Source organism: Apostichopus japonicus, chromosome 16 (genome assembly GCF_037975245.1).
Source record: "Apostichopus japonicus isolate 1M-3 chromosome 16, ASM3797524v1, whole genome shotgun sequence".
In the NCBI taxonomy this organism is placed as follows: Eukaryota; Metazoa; Echinodermata; class Holothuroidea; order Aspidochirotida; family Stichopodidae; genus Apostichopus; species Apostichopus japonicus.
In genome coordinates, this window is record NC_092576.1 from 26,525,766 (window position 1) to 26,538,288 (window position 12,523).

At 39.7% G+C, this 12,523-nt stretch overlaps 1 long non-coding RNA gene across 2 annotated transcripts in view; it reads left to right on the plus strand.

Moving 5' to 3' along the window:
* Positions 1–4,157: 4,157 nt before the first annotated feature.
* Positions 4,158–12,523, plus strand: part of LOC139982108 (uncharacterized) — a 68,545-nt gene continuing 60,179 nt past the window's right edge. For both annotated transcript variants that reach the window (XR_011797984.1, XR_011797983.1), the window contains exons 1-2: positions 4,158–11,695; positions 12,197–12,454. This is a non-coding gene — a long non-coding RNA (uncharacterized lncRNA). The remainder of the gene's footprint in view (positions 11,696–12,196; positions 12,455–12,523) is intronic.

Here is a 12,523-nt window from a genome sequence, read left to right on the forward strand (position 1 = left end):
TGTAATAGTACACTAGCTGTAATGCGACACCTCGTAAAGAAGCAGTCCAGAATAATTGTATGTCTGAGTATGTATAAGGTGCCTTCCTATAGGGGTTCTCAAAGTGCTGTGACACAAATTCATACTTTGTTTATATCTATCCTTTGCACAATCACATTTTGTGTAATTGCTACTTAATTCTAGATCTTTTATTTGCACAGGTAATTATGTACAGGTAGTTATGCTCAGTTTCTCACCTGTTTCCTGATTAGCACTCTGAGTGAGTGACTGAGATAATGTTTTACCAATATTTATGACAAATTTTAGTCACTCCCCTTCCCCTACCCCATCATAATACCTAAAAAGGCTTGGTATGCCACCAAGTGGCCAAAAAGCTTATCCAAATGGTGAATGGGATGATGTATTCGTGCAGTAGCGTGATGAACCAGTGGTATGTATGGAATATTAAGGAATATGGGGTTAAAGGTCATCCAATGGTCACTTTTATTCATCTTGCTGAGATTATGTCGTTATGACCAGTACATATGGGGTGTTTGGGAATTTGAGGTCAAAGGTAGTCTACTGGTCTTCGTAGTTCAACAGTAAAGAGTGCAAATATGCAGCAAATAAGTATTCTACCTTGACAGCCATGTAGGACTTGAACCAATGTCAGATAGAACAGGACATCCAGCATTGTGTGGAAAAGGCCTATTAAAGACAAATCGTCATTGTTAATATTTAGTAAATATTACCCTAATTTACTAAATGATAGATATTTGACCTACACAGATTGATGACTGCACAACGCAGAAGATGTTAGATGAGGTAACTGATAATGTTGGCAACTGGGCAGCTAACAACGCTTGCTCAAATATTTACCAGCTGACCATGCAGCAGAAGGAGCAAACAGTGCAAGAACTACTATCATGGAAGATTCTCTTGTAATTCATCTCATTTCAACATTAACTGTTTCTTCTACCTTCATTTTAGATTCATTTAGTTCCAATATATCAAGGCCGTTCATGGTTGTGGCTCTACTAAATGCTACATAATGTGCATGTGGCATAACCCTTGAACCCATGTGAACAGCAACTTCTGCAAGTGTATCTCCTTTTGCCTTATGAATAGTCTTTGCAGAAGCTGGTCTAAGGGGAAACTGTTGTCTTACTGCCATGATCTTTCTCTTGGTTACAAGGAATGTTCTCTTGATTGCGAAAATAATTTGAGTTAATTCATGAACAGTAAAAACTGTTTCCATAAAGTTTGGTGTCCAGGTCCGTAACCGCTGCGCAGACTTAAGAATATCCATTGATCCATTACAGGTTTTAGCTGGAAAAGATCTCCCATAATTAATCTACTACGTGTTTGCCAGTTCATATTTTGTAATTCTGCATCTGTATATGTGCGATTGTCGACCAATTGACCAAGAACTTTTAGCAAATCGAACCATCGAGTATCTGCTGCTGAGAGGGATACAAAATATGTGGGAAATCCAAGCTGTCTGACCATTGCTAGGAGGTCTTTCTTCCTTTTTTTCAAGATATGGTGGTGAATTCGTGATACTCCTAAAAATCCTGTAACCCTCATCTAATTTTGCAAGATTATTCATTGTACCCTGCTCCAAACTGTGACTAGCTGTAAACTTTTTACCATTTGTCTTACATCTCCTTATAGCGATTTTAACTTTGTCAGAAATCTGTTTCATTTGTATCTTCTTTAAGTGTGCAAGTAGTTACACGTCTATCCACACTTCGTAGTTCCCATTTACATATTTTAGAGAAATGAAGTGGTAGCTGTGGCTCTATTCCTCTTTGGCCACAAAATATTGTTGGAAAAGCAAGATATTCTGCATCTGGGTCATGGAAAAAAGAAATCGGTGTGCTATTTTCCCCAGGAGCTATAGTCATAACCTGACCGCTATCATATTCTGAAGCTGTTAGTGATAATGTAGAAGGGAATATGTATAAACTATACATATTCCCTTCTACATTATCACTAACTTCATCAAATGTGTCAGTGTTTATGCAATCACCTTGTTGTTGTTCATCTTGTTCTTTAGACATAACTTGCATTTCATATGATATGACCTTTTAGCCATTCTGGTGTTATTTGAACTTGCAATTCTTGGAAGAGAAATCCGTTGTTTATAAACCAGTGCAAAGCTGTCGGTCTTTTAACTTTTAACGGTCTGACATTTTCAACGTAGGCACTAGATAAGTATATTAAACGTTTCTTCAACTTGATTGGTATTGTCTCAGATAAACAGAGACGTCTAGGCAACTGGAACATTTACAACGTTTCCTTTTAGAGACAATTGTTCCCCTCTGGGTAATTCTCTCAATTGTATGAATGGTATTCTAGGAGACAATAACCTTTCTTCAAGATTACAGAGGTTGAGTTCTTCTGGTTTACTTTGAAATCCTCCATGATTTGCTATAGACCTCTTAGGGACTTTACCCATGTAATACAAAGCCACTCTTTACCACCAACTGATAAATAACCACTACGACACTGGTCCAGTATGTTATGTGGTAACCCTGAATCATCTCATAGTTCACAAACATGTTTAAACCAAGTCTGCTGACAGCAGGTGCAAAATAACTAGGACCATTCTTAATTTTCTTATAGAACATTTTGTGAAGATCTACAGTTTAAAAGACTTGACTCTTTTGTTACTTCTTTCTTCTTGATTTTTTGTCACTTTAGATTTTGTTGAAACTTTCTGACCCTGAGATTTGTTTGGCTCCTTTTTAGATGGAATGATTTCTTTTCTTTTTCTCTTTGGGTAATTTCGTGCTGCTTCTTGTTTTCTAAAGCTGCTGATGTTTTGAACTAGGTGAACTGGAAGTCAGGTGCTGTTTATGATAGGATGCTGGACCTACCTTTTAAATGTTCCTTTGCTGGCAATTTTTAAATTGAAAATATCAAAACCATTCATATTGACTGATGCAGAATGGGCAGACATGACGGATTGGATTGCTATTGGTCTTATCTCTTAAAATAAAGATTTGGCCAATATGTGCAAGTGATTAACAAGATCTGGTATGGAAGAAAAATATAACAGTATAGCTTTACCATTTTCTGTCGAAAGTCCTACATCACTCCTGCTATCGGAATAAAAAATTCCATATTTGTTAGCATTATTTTAAATAATGCTATCATGTAGCCTCCAAAAACCATAACACTGTATTTTGAAATACAAAAAGCATGTTGCACGACATGGCTCTAGAATTGAAGAATCACATCCATCATGAAAAAGCTTCCCATATATTGTTTCACAATATCTATATTATGGTAAGATTTTATAAACTTGCACTGGGAGATCATTTGTAGTTAAAAATTCAGACACGTGGAGTGAATTAGAAGCACTTTATCGACACAGGAAGTTGTCATGACATCATAGATGTTGATAAAGCTAAGAGAAACCAGAGCATTACACGAACACTTGCCTTACAGCTGTGTCACTAGAAAATCTTGCATTGCCTTGATGAAGGGAACCTAATACTATATTATTGAGATGTCTGGCATAAGAGGCCTTAGCGGCAACATATTGTTTTCATTTCCTGGGCATTTTAACCTAGCCGACCAAGGCTAATTTGTAGAATAAAACATAACTTTTGAGTTCCTTGTTAAGTTTTCAAGTCTGATTGATCAGGTTGGTTTTTATATCAAAGTCTGAAAACAGCTGAGGTTATATAAATGGCCAAACTGTGTTTTTTGCAAGCTTCAAGTATTTCACTCCACCTCTTTTGAACTCAAAGAAATGAAACTATAGTTTAAAACTGAACAAACTGTAAAGTAAAGCTGATTTTTATAAAACTCAACATTTTCAAATTTTTTGGCCAAACTTATACTTTACCTTGAAGAATGGATCTTGTCAATTACCAGAAAACCTGGGGATCTGAAAGAAAAGAAAATATGACAATAACATAAGTCCATTGAACAGGCAGATGTTGTAGCACCAAGAAGCAACATTTTACAAGTATTCAACCCAAATGATCTTCATGTCAGCCTTCAGGAATGACAACTTCTTGTATACGTTTAACAAGTAATTAGTTGTCTGAATTTTTGTCACATAAATTCAAACACCATCCAGGGGGTGAAAACAGGGACTTATAGTTACATGATAACACTTTTAACCAACACAGCAAAAGATGATAAATATTTAACTAATTATAGGAATATTTACGGGCCCAAATCACAATAACATAGCTGTGTACCCTGTTTGGTTTATTCTTCTCAGCACGAAATACTAGAAAACAAACAAACTAATGCACCTATTTATTGCATTAGTACATTCTAAGACGAATTGTTATACAAAATTGAATTTGCAGAATTCTTTCATTTAACATAAACTGGAATATCACTCTAGACTATTTAGCCTACTACAAAAAGGAAAATCTTTGTAATTGCAGATATTTTGTTCATTTCACAGAATTGTGTCTTAAATACAAGAGATTTAACTGTTTAATAGCCTTTAATCCTAAAACGCTGTGACTAATAGCATAGGTTAAAAATAAAATAAATACTGAAGGTCGTAAATGGCCAAATTAAAACCGAACATCTCGAATTGAAAAAATTCTACCTGCCAGACTTGAAAAGGCTTTACTACAAAGAGGAAAATCATCACAATTAGCAAAAACATAAAATTAGAAGCAAACATAAGTATAATAGATCATATAATGCTAACTGTGAGACTCGAGAAGGCTAGGCCTCCTAGACCTATGTGACTGTTAACCTAGTCCCATGTTAGAATAGGTACAAAATAGATCTTTATTTGTTTAGAACGTATGCTAACTGTGAGACTCGAGGAGGCTAGGCCTCCTAGACCTATGTGACTGTTAACCTAGTCCCATGTTAGACTAGGTTACAAAACAGATCTTTTTTTGTCTACAACTAAGACTAGCCCAACAAAAAGGAAAATCATCGCAATTGGCAAAAATATAAATGTGTAAGCCTAGATAGTTAATGTCCAAATTAGAAGCGAACATCTAGAATAACATGCAATGTACGAAAGGACGTGGATGACAACGGCCAAATTAGCAGGGTCAACAACTAGCGCATATCCTAGATTGATAAAGCTAGGCCTATCGACCTAAGCTACTGTAGACAGTTAAAAGCCCCGAAGCTGACCAAGGGTTGGCCTAGACTAGCCCGAATAAAACTAGGTCGCAAACAAATTTCAAGTTGCCGAGATATAGACTAGGACTAGGTTACGCTAGCTACCAAAAAAAAGAAGTTACACATGTTTTGCTAAATTAGAATAGCCGAACAACTTGGCCTAGATCGTATTCTAGATGCCCCGTTGAGAAAGCTATGCCTATGGACCTAAGTCACTGTCTGGTCTACACTGGTTAAAACTAGCTAGCCTACCAAACAAATTTCAAGTTGCCGAGATATAGACTAGGACTCAGTTACGCTAGCTACAAAAAAAGTTACAGAGATGCAACTGCCAAATTAGAAGAGGCGAAAAACTAGACCATATCTTAGATGCCGCATCAAGAAAGCTTGGTCTATCGACCTCAGATACTGTAGACTGTTAATACACCCAAACTGACCTACACTAGCCTAAGTAAAACTAGCTAGCAAACAAATATCAAGTTGCCAAGATACAAACACAGAAGGTCGTCGGGACAAAGCTATGATCAAGCCTTATGGAGATATCGTCATTACAAAAATTAGGCCTAGCATAGGCTTAGATCTACATCCAGTTCAACAGAACTAGCCTAGCGAAAATAGGCCTAGCCTAACCCGAATCAGATGATAACCCCGACAATGAAGATAACCATAACGGAACTAGGCTACTCCATTTTGACGAAAACCTTTCAAGAAAGGTTGAAACGGACAGTCGATTTTGTTAAACCCATTGTGTGGAGATTTTAGGGTTAGGCTAGGACTATGTTACGCTAGCTACCCAAAAAATTACCGATATAGAAACACGGAAGGTCGTACATGACAATGTCATGATAACAGGTTATAAGCCTATAGATATCGTCATTGTAAAATTATACGTAACCTAGGCCCTAGGCTTCACATTTTAGGTTAGGCTACGACTATGTTACGCTAGCTCAAAAAAAAAAGGTTACCGATATACAAACACGGAAGGTCGTACATGACAATGTCATGTTAACAGGTTATAGCCTACAATCGTCGACAAATATAGATGGGACACCCCACTCCCCGTATCAATGTTGCAGTTTCTGAGCGCTTCTGGCTACAACATTGAACGGGGGGGGGGGGGTAAGGGGGCGCGCTTAAACCAATATCGCTCGTTGCTGCTCATACTGTCCCATCATTTTTGTCGAGGATTGTCTGAATGGCTGTACAGCGGTTCATTGGTGTATATATCGAGGTCTAAGCTGCCCCAAGCGTGCGCGATAGCAATAGTTGTTAATATTAACAAGTCGCAATTGCTGATTCATTGGAGGAATTAGGTCGAACCTAATATTCAATAGGCACGCATCTTTCAGCGAATAATTTCACAAGAAAAACATAATATTTTCGATCCGTTTCTTTCATTTATTTCGTATGTATCTTATACTGGTTTCTTACTGATGTATCAAATTAAATGTCCTAATATATGTACATATGTTATGTAACCCACTTATTCATACATAACTGGAACTCGCCAACAAAGTGTTTCTGCGGACTTCATGAATATTCATAACTTACTGGAACATTCCTTTACACTCCGGGGATAAAAGCCACAGACGCCCGATTGAGCGCCCTCTCCGTTTTCTCCGTTCGTTCCGTTCAGAGGTTGCCACACCTCTGATGGTTCCTTGGCATTGATTACTGTGCCCATTTTAAACACAGTATATATTTAACTCTATACTTTTGTCGGAACTCCGACCTACTCACTCTATCTGAACTTTATCTACATCCAGCCGAACTACTTCTAAAGCAAACCTGGACACTATCCGCCTAGCACTATAAGGTAACTCAAGAAATAAGCAGAAACTCTCCCCCGGTTCTCCAAGTCCAGAAAGACGTTAATTGAATTAAGAATCTATAGTTATGTATTATGTTCATATTTATACTTTGTTCTGCCATGTAAATAGCTTATTAAATGCTTTAAACTGATCTGTTCTCCACATTAAGTCTGAGAACGGTCACGTAACACATATTACACTTAATTCCGTGTGAGAGGTAAATAGTAAATAAATGATAGCATGATTTTAACAGAAATTCTTGAGTTTTTCTTTATAAACTCTCAGGATAAGAAAGAAGATTAATGTTAATTAGTGTCCGGTGTAAATTTTATTGTGGGCTAGGTGGGTTGGGGGCGCTTAAGGCAAGAAGGGGTTCACAATTTCAATGTGCTTCAATACAATAGCCCCAGAAAATTATGTCAGAAAGTTTAGTTGTATATATGTTTCCAGGGCAACCCTGGGCAGCAAGCAACTTGTGGATGTACAATGACGGATTTCTCAATTGAGCTGTCAATACTATTGATTAGCTTCTAAACAACGGAAAGCCGCCCATTGTATGATGCATGTAAGCTTTTAATACATCGGTTAGTGGTGTAAGAATTCTCCAAAGTGTTAGTTTATAGACATATAGCCTCATTGCTACACACGAAACATCTACAACAACTACACCATTTTACAAATGGCTTCTTATTCTCTCATTTTACCGGAGAGTAAGGCATATGCGCGCCTATTGCGCGAAAGAGAACCTTTCAGTTGGTCAAGTTGCCCAGTTAACAGGAATTTCGAAGACTTCGGTATGAAGGATTTGCAGTAAACGTTTATTGTGGGGCGAGGCTCGACCAAGTACTCATGGAGAGGGACCGGTTCGAAAGAGGGGGCGGCCACCAAAGTTGAGCGTTCGTCAAAAGCGTGCTATTTTGAAGGAAGTTAGAAAAACAAGGAGTGACGGACAGTTTTCTGTAAGAACTCTCAGGACAAAATGTGAGTTACATACAGTGTCGGAGAGAACAAAATCTCGATTTCTCAACAAGAGTGGTTATAAGTACTATCAAGCCAGAAAGAAGGGTCTCCTATTTCCCAAGGACCTGCATCAACGCTGGAAATTCGCCAGAGGAATTAAACGGTCTCGAGATGAGGCATTGTGGACTAAAGATATATCTTTTTATTTTGATGCCACCGCATTTCATTATAAGAGCCACCCACGACAGCACGCAAACACTTTAAGTGGGCGTGTTTGGCGTAATAAAGGTGAGGGATTATCATTCGGTTGCACTGCCAAAGGGAGTAAGGTCGGGAGTGGCGGAAAAGTTGTAAGGGTGTATGCCGCCATCTCATGGAAACGGCGTGGTGTTAGCTAAACCATACCGCAAGTTAAGTGGGAAGCGTTTTTCGAAATTGATGAAAAAGGAATTCCCGGCAGTCTTCCAAAAATGTGAAGCAACCCAGAACACTCCACGGATTTTTCTTGAAGATGGAGACCCTTCTCAGAACTCAAAGAAAGCTATCAAAACACTAAGTCGCATGGATGCAACCATTTTTAAGATCCCTCCTAGGAGCCCCGACTTAAATCCAATAGAAAATATCTTGAAACTTTTGGGGGATCAACTGAAGTACGATGCCATCGACAACAATATTGAATTTGAGTCATTTCGAGCTTTCACAAGTCGAGTTGTTACAAAACGAATTGATGAAATCATTCGAAGAAAAGGAGAGAGACTGAAATATTAGTATTTTGGCTGTAATGCGCTATCCATGCTTTCATATTATGATCTGCCACATGAGGGCGGTAATCTTCCGAACTGCTGGTGAACATTGTACGATTTACCAACAATGGACGATATTTTTCACAAATTTCAGCTCCAGAATAACATTCCGATGTTGGAGCAACACTCAGTTACAGTTCAAGTTTCTTGAAATCATCACGTTCGTGAAAATTGGACAAACATATACATAATCGCCGATATACGAACGGTTAAGAGTATGTTAGAAAACCAGCATGGAATTGTGGTGCATTTCTCCTCAACCCATGCTAATTATTACACGGCATGGCAGTATGTCGTTCAAGAGGACGCTGGCGTCCTGCAAAGCCCAGGTCACCCGGACCTGGGGGCCAGTACCTCTAGGGTCCTCCAGGCATCGGGGGAACAATCAGCACGTGCGCCACTCAAAAAGCGCAAACGGCTTAGCGCGTTCGATGTGTCCCAGATGGTAGTTAAGCGGAACATAAAGACCCGGACAGAACTGCTGGCTTTGGCCGAAATGCAGAAACGAGAGGGGAAAACCGACTTGGCTGAATTTGTGCTGAATCGGGGACAAAAGTGGGTCGCGCAAGCGATCGAGGTACGCCAATCCATTTTCCAATAATTCATAAATACATTGTCCTAACATTTTGAATATACGGTATAAATCATTCACCATGTCATGGTCTGGTGGTGGGGGGTCGTACGTGATGAAGTTGTGGGTTAGAATCGTGGTAGAGTAACGTTGGGAGGGGTGTGGTAGTGACAGGGTGTGGGAGGGGAATGAGTTGAGGGAGGGGTGGGGAGAGGGAAAGGGGTGGGGATAGGAGGGGGAGGGGGTTCCACCATCACTATACTTGTCATTATATAAAGGTCTTTTTCGATAGGTCGCGTGGGAACTACACGACGCAGAGAGTAAGCTGGAGCGAGGAAAGAAGTCTCGTCCCGACATCTTCGTCTCCTTTAAAGGTCAACCCTGTGTACCTGGCTGCAACGGGCTATGGTCCACAATCGCGGAAGACATTCTGCGCCGGAATGATATTCCCGCCGGTACATTTCAACGAGCTGTTGTCGACGTCCTCGAGAGGGCCGGGGTAAATACCGGAACATTTTTATAACTGGTCCCGCGAATTGCGGCAAAACGTTTATTCTGGCGCCTCTGACCCAAATAAAGTATTTTCCAATCCCGCTTCAACGAGCTTCGCGTGGGTTGGTGCTGAGAAAGCTGAAGTCATTTTCCTAAATGACTTCAGATGGAGTCCGTAGATCATGCCGTGGCATGATCTCCTGCTTCTATTAGAAGGTCAAATGGTACATCTACCCGCTCCAAAAACACACTTCTCCTAAGATTTTGTCCTCAGTGGTTCAACACCAGTGTTCGCAACTGGCAAGAATCCACTGATATACATAAAGGGTGGGGGGGGGGGGGCCAAATTGAAGAAAGAGAAACGGAGATGATGACGGTTCGATGGCGATATTTTACCTTCCGCTCGCAAATCCAAGCCAACGAACAGGTTGATGTCCCCCCATGTGGACCACGTTTTGCCAAGTTTATTCTAACTTAATCCAACCCTCCATATTTGGTTACACTATTATTCAAACTACGTCGTCGACTGACATCCTAGTGAAAGACTGCCACGATACACACTTGACCCGAGCACGGTATACCATTGACCTACACAGTATTTCAATGTGGATAGATGGTCAACCGTTGAAATAGTATAAAAGCATTAAGTTCACCAAAGCCTTTTATCGTCAATAAATGGTTAACTCTTAACCATCGACGTGGCCGATCAAGCTTTACCGCCATGTGATAAGTGTTTGCCGCCATCTTGGTGGGTTTCTTGACAACATACCCATTGGATGATATGTGCCCCTACCGACTCGAACGAACTTAGTACCTGTTCTGCGGAATTTTCACGCGAGGCGCATAGAGTTTCATCGGCTTGGCTATATGTTATCAAATATACCATCCGAACTTGACGTACTCCTAATGTATCAGCCATGATGTTGGATAATACCTGCAATACTTAAATCTCCCGGTCCTATGTTATGAGTTCTATATTGGCCTATATCTGTACATATATATGTGTGTATATAAGACTTGCTGATATCATGTGGTGATCTTTATATGTCTGGGTGGATTTACACATGACGTGTTCATCTGTCTAATAACTAACAATTGGCCCTGAATCTCATTTACCAAATTTGGGTAATTATGGACGTGTTGTACTGTCAGTGGCTGGATTATAGGGATTAAAGGTGTAAGATCTTTCTGTTGTGATGAAACGGCTGATGATGCAAGCTTATAAAATCATTCTATGAACCCTTTCCCTGGTTGGGTATTGCGACTGTCAGATGTTCTTTCAGTCACGTGGTGTTGATCTACGTAGATATACGTACTGTACTGTTTCTCTATATATGTACAAGCCTAGTTGAACGAGTCGAGTGCGCCCTCCAACGTATGCTATGCACATGCGCATATGTACATGCGCCTATAATCTGGGCTGTTAACTAATAATGATCTAAATTACCAAGTAACCATGAAGGAATCATATTTCATTTATATGCTATATTGAGAACCATGTGTATTATTCTTACACTCTTATATATATATATATGAATATATATATATATACACTGAACAAAGGCGAAAATATATTATGTTGGGCCTTTTCCGACACTATATACTATATTACAATGTAAATGTCCATTTCATTTGTATGATATATTTAAAACCATGTGTACTATTCCTATAATGTTTAATGCCCAGTAGTAAATCCTTATGGTCCTATGCTTATTCACAGGCTTTCAGACAATCGTCGACAAAAATAGATGGGACACCCCACTCCCCGTATCATTGTTGCAGTTTCTGAGTGCTATTGGCTACAACATTGAACACACATTTCTCTTAGTTAGCAGTTCAATTCTGATCCACGGAATTGCCCTGGGTTGCCATGTGTGGAGCAACTCCTCCATACAATAAGGACCGTTCGGAGGAAGAATCGCCCGGAAGAACCAAAGAATTTTGATTTTTAACTGCAGGTATATATTTTATGTTCTTTTGTGTTTCAAATGTCTGGCCCTCCCACCCCCCCCCCCATAAATAGTAGGTTATAATAAATAAAAAAATCCAGTTAGAACACGTTCCACAGCAATTTCTGGTGGCTGACGTAAGGGTGGATGAGGAGGCACGACATTCAGCAAGGGGAAAGCATTAAGCAAGTACCTTTGCTTTTTGTTGCAATGTCTCGCAAAAGACGAAAAGATTATACAGAAGTTATGAAAGCAGTGAAGGATGCCCTCCCTACCGAACCAGGAGTGAGGCGGATGGTGATGGATTTTGAAGCAGCAATGTGGAGAGGAGCTAAATCCATCTTCACGAATGTCACCATTCTAGGATGTAATTTTCACTGGCGCCAAGCAGTGTGGAGAAAGGTAAACAAAGAAAATGTTATTATTTCATTGGAAAGGTATTCTTGTTTAATTTGTGGTTGTGTTATATGATATTGTATTTTCATCAAGATATCAACCTTTCCTTTTTAGGTGCAAAACTTTCGCTTGCGAACAGCATACCTGACCGACAGTGGCTCACAGTCCTTCATAAAGAAGTTGATGGCTCTGCCGGTGCTGCCAGTGGGACAAATCCGGCCCAGTTTGATGTTCTGGCGAGGGAGGCAGCATCGGATGAAATGAAGGCCCTCTGTGTATATATCCGGGAGACCTGGACGGGCGATGGACTGTGGGCACCTGATTAATGGTGCATGTATCGGAGGTCCATCAGGACCAACAATGATGTAGAAGGTAACTCATTGACAGGAGTTGACACTTTATATCCTTTAAGTAATTTTTTTAACTGCTTTCTTTAAATAG